Here is a 7,052-nt window from a genome sequence, read left to right as displayed (position 1 = left end):
AAGACAGCAGTTTTCAACCTGTGGGTCGCGACCCCTTTAGCGGTCGAATGACCCTTTCACAGGGGTCGCCTAAGACCATCCTGCATATCAGATATTTACATTACAATTCATAACAGTAGCAAAATTACAGTTATGAAGTAGCAACGAAAATAATTTTATGGTTGGGTCACAACATGAGGAACTGTATTTAAAGGGCCAAAAGGTTGAGAATCACTGGTAAGAGGTGCTCTTGGAACGGAAGCTATCTTGATGCTGGGAGTCCGCTGGGTTAGGATGGTGAAAGGGGGTTTGGAGCACTTTTTCGTGCACCGTTGGTGGTAGGGCGAGGCATCCTGTCTTCATCAGGACTATACCAGGATCTGGAAATGGAAAGCAATGAAATCCCTCAAAAGACACATTAACGGATTCCTTTCATGTTCATTTAATTAGTGCAGTTTTTAATTCTGTAAAATCTTTTGAGTTCCTGGGGAGTAAGAACATTAGAGAAATACAGTGAGTGGTTATTTACCTAGGGATGGATTGTCTAGGCGGTGAATTATACATACCATTTATTTTTCTACATTTGGGTATTTTAATTGATCATTAGCACTTCCACCAGAGTGAACTTGGGAAGGGAGAAAAAAATCAAAATTAAAATGTCACTTTAAATTTTGAGCTAATGATTGATAAAAAGAACACAAATAACACTGTCAGTGAAAAAGCAATTCATTTTCATCTATTCTTAGTCTTCCTTATTTTATTACTATAGGCAATTGAAGGCTGAGCCTTCAGAAACTTAATGTTCACTAGAAACCAGTGTGAAATAACATTTTCCTTCATTTTACTGAATGACAGTCCTGTAAATAAATAGAGCTTAATGTATTACATGGTTAGCTTCTTGTTTCAGAAGGGAGTCTCCTTCAATTAAGGCTAATACAAAAGGCTTCCACTTCACAGTCACTAGTGTCTTTTTGTCTTAATAAGAAGCTGAGTAAAATGCTTTTAAATGAAAACAAATTGATGCATTATTATTAAATTGCAGAGAAAAAGTGAGCAGGTTACAAATGAGACTGGTAGAGCTTACTCAGAGGTCAGAATAACCAGAGATCTCATTTGTTGCAGAATTCTCAGTTGGATTTCCTAAGATTTTGGTGAATACTACAAAGGAGAAAATGTCTTGAAGAAAGAAGAAAAAAAGGCATTTTAAAAGATTTGTACTGTGATAGAGAAGAAGATATTAGGAGAGTGAAGGATCATTATAGCGGAGAGTGAGAGAGAGTGAATGACGGCAGTGAAATGGATGGGGATTTGGGGAACTGTTCAGACTTTAAGAGGACTTCTCTCCCCTCTGCAGATACCTTTGGGCACATCTGAACTAGAGTGATCCCAGTAGGGCACAGAGCTTTAGGAAGGTGTTTTTTGTTTTTTTAAATGTTAATTTATTCTCAAGTCTGCTAGAACTTTGCTGCAAATTGCTTTCCTTTTCTATTTCTGCAGTGGAAAAAACTGGAGAATATTTTCTTGCTCTAGAGCAGTGGTTCTCAACCTTCCTAATGCCGCGACCCTTTAATACAGTTCCTCATGTTGTGGTGACCCCCAACCATAAAATTATTTTCATTGCTACTTCATAACTGTAATTTTGCTACTGTTCTGAATCGTAATGTAAATATCTGATATGCAGGATGTATGTTCATTGTTACAAATTGAACATAATTAAAGCATAGTGATTAATCACAACAACAATATGTAATTATATATGTGTTTTCCGATGGTCTTAGGCGACCCCTGTGAAAGGGTCCTTTGACCCTCAAAGGGGTCGTGACCCACAGGTTGAGAACCGCTGCTCTAGGGCAAAAAATTTAGTAACATTCTTAAAGGTTTTTTAAACCTTTTTTTTTTTTTTTTTTAGGATTTTAAGTTATTTAATATAAAAACATTTTCTCAAAAGGTACTGTTAAGCGCTGGGAACCAGCAGGAGGCGGGGGCTGGGGGAGGGGGGTGTGGGCACGGGCCTGGCAGTGGTGAACTCGAACCTGCTGCTGCTGTCGCTGCAGCTACCGGCTCCGGCTTTCTGGCCTCATGGATGTGCAACGCGCTTCCACGCAGCCGGTGGGAGAGTTTTCTCTGACATCTGGGGGCTACCAGAGTGTGGGCCGAAGCAGGCGCTACAGCCGCAGAAGTATCTCCAGGAGCATCCCCAGCAGGAGCTGGAAAGAAACCTCATCTCCAGCTCCACAGTCTCCAGGCAGAGGAAGAACCATGCTGGAATGACGCCGCATGGCCATGGGCTCTGCCCAGCCCCAGCTCCTTTCTGGGCCCTCCCAGGAGTCGTCCCAGACCCTGGAGAAGGAGCCCTACAAGGTTGCAAGGTACCTCGGTGGCCCAATCAGGCAGCCAAGCTCCAGGTCGGGTCCATCGCTGGGTCCACTGTCGCAGGCACTTCCCCAGCTGGGTGGCCCTGTGGCTTCATGCCCGACACTGCCAGGCCCAGGCCCGGCTGCCCCTGGCCTGCCCGGAATGTGACCATTGCTGCCGGCACGCCCCTTCTTGGCACTGCACTGCCAGGTCCATGCGGCTGCCACTCCAGACCTGGGCTTCTCCTGCCACCTCTGCAAGCAGAGCTGCTGAGGCTGGGTGGCCCTGGTCTGCATCTGTGGGCCCACTCGGCTGCCAAACGGCCAATCGCCTGCCCTGAGTGTGAGAGAAGCTTCTGGCGACGAAAGCAGCTTCAAGTGCATTTGCAGAGGAGCCATCCCCCTACGCCTGAGGCCCGGCCATTCACATGTGGCAGTTGTGGCAGGAGCTTTGCCCAATGGCACCAGCTAGTTGCTCACAAACGGGTTCATGTAGCCGAGGCCCTGGAGGAGGCAGCAGCCAAGGCTCTTGGGCCTTGGCCCAGGGGCTGCCCGGCAGTGACTGCCCCCGGCCGGGTGGAGATGCCATTGACCGTCCCTTTCAGTGTGCCTGCTGTGTCAACCGCTTCAGGCACAAACCCAACCTGATTGCCCACCGCTGCGTGCACACGGGCGAGCGGCCTCACCAGTGCCCTGGTTGCAGGGAGCGCTTCACCAATAAGCCCTACTGGACCCACACCGGCGCACCCACACTGGTGAGAAGCCCTACCCATGCACTGAGTGCGGGCGCTGCTTCTGCCACAAACCCAACCTCTGTCTCAGTAAGATCCACTTGCGTCCGCAGGGTCCACCCAGAGCGCCCCCAGCGCAGGAAGCCCCCAGCTTTCAGCCGGTCCCTGGAATCCTCAGCAGAGCCCACCGCACAGGCTCCAGTGAGACCTGCCCAGGAGCCTACCCCCGAGCCTCTGCTGGAGGCCCCCGGAGAGGTCTCCCGGGACCAGGCAGAAGCCCCCCTATCTCTCTGCAGCTGCGATGACTGTGGCAGGAGCTTCCGGCTGGAGCGCTTCCTGTGGGCCCACCAGCGGCAGCACACGGGGAGCGGCCCTTCATCTGCACCGAGTGTGGGAAGAACTTCGGCAGGAAGCCCCACGTGGCGGCCCACTCTTGGGTTCACTCAGGGGAGCGGCCCTTCGCCTGCGAGGAGTGCGGGTGTCGCTTCTCCCAGGTGCCACCTGGCGGGTTCACTCAGGGGAGCGGCCCTTCGCCTGCGAGGAGTGCGGGTGTCGCTTCTCCCAGGGGTGCCACCTGGCAGCCCACCGTGGTGACCACGCACCCGAGCGGCCCTTCTTCTGCCCAGACTCTGGCAAGGCTTTCCGCCACAAGCCCTACCGGACAGCCCACCGGCACATCCACACCAGCGAGCACCCTTACGCCTACCCCGACGGCGACAAGAGCTCCAGCCAGAAGTCCAATCTCATCACCCACCGCAAGAGCCACATCCGGGACGGCGCCTTCTGCTGTGCCATCTGTGGTCAGACCTTTGACGATGAGGAGATGCTCCTGACCCATCAGAAGAAGCAGGATATCTGAGGGCAGGGGCATCATTCGGGAGGAAGCGATGCAGTGGGGCGGCAGGGCCTGTGCTGCTGTTGTGTAGCCAGGGCTGGAGAGGCAGGCCCTGTTAGAGAGGGAGGTCAGCCTCCACGCCTTAGGCCAGGGAACCCACTGCAGAGCACAGGGACCCGGCCTCCAGCTGGGGTTTGCTGAGGTTCCTTCCTCACTGTCCTGTGCCCTGGAAAAGTAGCAGTAGCACCTGTACCCACCCCTTAGTGTCTGTCCTCCGCTGGAGGGGCTACCGGTGGACAGGGTGACCCTTCTCTGGTGTTAACGCCTTAATGTCCCTGCCTTTTATTTTGAGCTCCTTCGGCCTGTTTTTGGAAGTAGGTGTGGTACAATCCTTAGTAAAGAGCGCTTGGGAAGCAAAGTGGACCAGCTGGATACAGCCGGGGGAACCTGTTGGCCTTGTTAGGCAGTCCTGGGACGTGAGGCCAAGCTGCTCAGACCTGTCCCACTCCAGCCCTCCCACCTGCCCCTGCGTTGGCACCCAGTCTCGGAGAGACCCATCTGCTGTTAGTCTCGGCTCCCCTTCCTTCCTAGAGGTCAGTTCTGGTTTCTGCACAGGTCACCCCATTTGATTTTCTAAAAAGAAATATATTTTTTATCCACCCTCCCCATGCCTAGAGCACCCCCTGGCTGTCAGCAGTCCTGTGTCCAGGGTGTTGTCGTCTTTCACACCCAGAACCCCACATGCTGTAGAAGGATTGCCTGGCTGATGTCGGAGGGAGCTAGGGGTGCGTTTCCTTTTCCACATTTCTAGTGTCTGGATGCCTAGCCTCTGCTCTAACACTTAGGTGACAGGGAGTCCCCACCTCCTGAGGCTCTGGTTCTATCGTAGGATAATTCCAATTGTTAGAAGTTATTCCTTATAGTGAGTGAAATCTGCTTTCCTATAATTTCTACCTATTGGGCCTTGTTTTATTCTCCGGAACTAAACAGAACTACATAGATAGACATAGGTAATTCCTGTGTTTTATTTTTCGTAGTGAGATATATATATCCTAATTTCTTAGCTTATTTAAAGCAGAAAGTTAGTTTGGGTCAAAGGAGTCCTTTTGTACTACATACATTGCTTTTTAAGATTTCCATTTAAAAATTATCTATGAAAATAAAAGTGTAGAGGAAGACATGACCTTGAGAGCTATCAGTCTCACTACATACATAGACTTATTGCTTTCAGTGGGGAACTATAAATCACCTATCCTGAGCACACACAACCAACAAATATTTAGTGAGCAACAGCTAAAGGTGAGACATTGTGACAAGTATTGAAAGATACAGAAAAGATAAACCTTATATTTTAGGAACTTATTTATTTGGTGAAATAAATTATAAACACAAAATGCTTAATAAGTAGAAGTTTTCATAATGGTTCATGATAGCAATTGAATAGGGTTTAATTGCCACATAAGTGGTATAGAAAATAATTGATTTTTTAGAAAGGCAAGAACTTCAAGCTAGTATGATTGATGGAAGAAGTATGCCGGACTTGACAGGATGGTTGGGTAGAACAGCGTGAGCCAAAGTGAGAAGGTGAGAATGAACAGAGTGTTTTCAGGGAGCAGTGAGCAAATCAGTTGGGCTTCGGTGGGATCCCACAGTGGCAGGTAAGCCTGGAAAGATAGGGTATAGTTTGCCAAATATTAATGCTTTGGGGAAGTTGTATGAATCCTTGGAGACAATGGAGAACATGGAAGATTTCTGAGGGAGTACAGAATGCCGCATCATCAAAGCTGCTGTGATGTTTCAGGAGGATTGGGCAGCAGTGTCTAATAGCACGGACTAGAATGAACATCCAGCTAATGGGCTCTTTGATTTGGCCTAGCTGTGCGGTGACAAAGGCATGGAGTAGGATAATAATGAAAAAGATGGGAAGGACGGAAAATAATATAATTTCGTATATGTGTATCACATGGATGTGTGTGTTTAAGTAACAGTTTTCTAATGTAATAAATAGTTTATAGGATGACTCAATAGGACTTGGTGATTGACTTTACAAGGTGAAAGGAGAAGGAGGAATAGTTAAAGATTATTTTGCTATTTTAAAGTTTTAGAGACAGAATATTCTATTTAGAAAATCTGGGGACGAATGCTCGGTAATACATGTTGGCAGTCTAATGCAGAGCGTCTTGGTTAGCAAGCTATCTTTATTTCTAATTTTTAAGCCTTTCTCTGTAGAGGGGTTTCCCCCTCCTAGAGCTTCTACTGTTATTTCTTTAAGGAAAATCTAAGTCTTCCAACTTCTTTATTCTCTATGCCCTCTCACTAATAAAGATTACTTAATCTTTGTGGATCTTTATCTTTTTCTTATTTTGGAGTCTTTCATTCTACCCTTTTACAGCCATATAATTCATTTTTTTTTTCTTGATATTTTCAACTAATCTTCAGTTTAGTGTATAGAGAAACAAAAATTATACGCCTTTTCATAGACCTGATGGATGACTGTTTTGTCTTTACTGAAATTCCCTGGCTTGCTTTCTTTGATCATTTGCTTATATCCTCTGTGCTTCATGAGAGCAATAGTATTTGAAATTGCAGGGAAATAAGGATAGCAACTGAGAGGATTCTAATATGTGGAAGCAGAAAGGAAGAGTTAAAAGCCTTATCAGCCAGTGCTGTTGCTTTCTTCTAGGGTACTGAATCGGGCTTTGGACACAAAATGTGTCCAAGTCTTTGGACACAGACTTGACTTGAATGAACTTCCTTGGCCAAGATGGAGTATAAGACACATGGGTTGTAATGTGCAATTTCAAAATACCCAGGTGTACTGGTTACTAATATGGATTTTTTTCAGTAAATGGAGTTACACATATGTTGATAGATATGCGATTTGATATGTATGCTATTTTGTTGTATTGACAGCAAGCTTCAAAACTTCATATGTCAAATTTGCTGAAGGTGTTCACATCATAGATATTTTTACGCTTAAAAATGTCGAATTTTGTGCCAAAAAAAGAGCATTTGCGGGAAGTTTTAATTCATTACTTTATTTTGAAGAAAAAGTTATTGTATACTTCGGGAAGCTTATGGTGAACATGCTCCATCTCAAGATACTTGTGAACCCTGGTTTAAATGCCTTAAGAGTGATGATTTTGTTGTGAA

At 46.7% G+C, this 7,052-nt stretch overlaps 1 pseudogene; it reads left to right on the top strand.

Annotated features, from left to right (window-relative positions):
* The first annotated feature begins 2,035 nt into the window (after window positions 1-2,035).
* Window positions 2,036-4,549, top strand: LOC102758156 (annotated as a pseudogene).
* Window positions 4,550-7,052: the final 2,503 nt, after the last annotated feature.

This window comes from Myotis davidii, unplaced genomic scaffold (genome assembly GCF_000327345.1).
Source record: "Myotis davidii unplaced genomic scaffold, ASM32734v1 scaffold233, whole genome shotgun sequence".
NCBI lineage: Eukaryota > Metazoa > Chordata > Mammalia > Chiroptera > Vespertilionidae > Myotis > Myotis davidii.
This window is presented reverse-complemented; position numbering and strand designations above follow the sequence as displayed.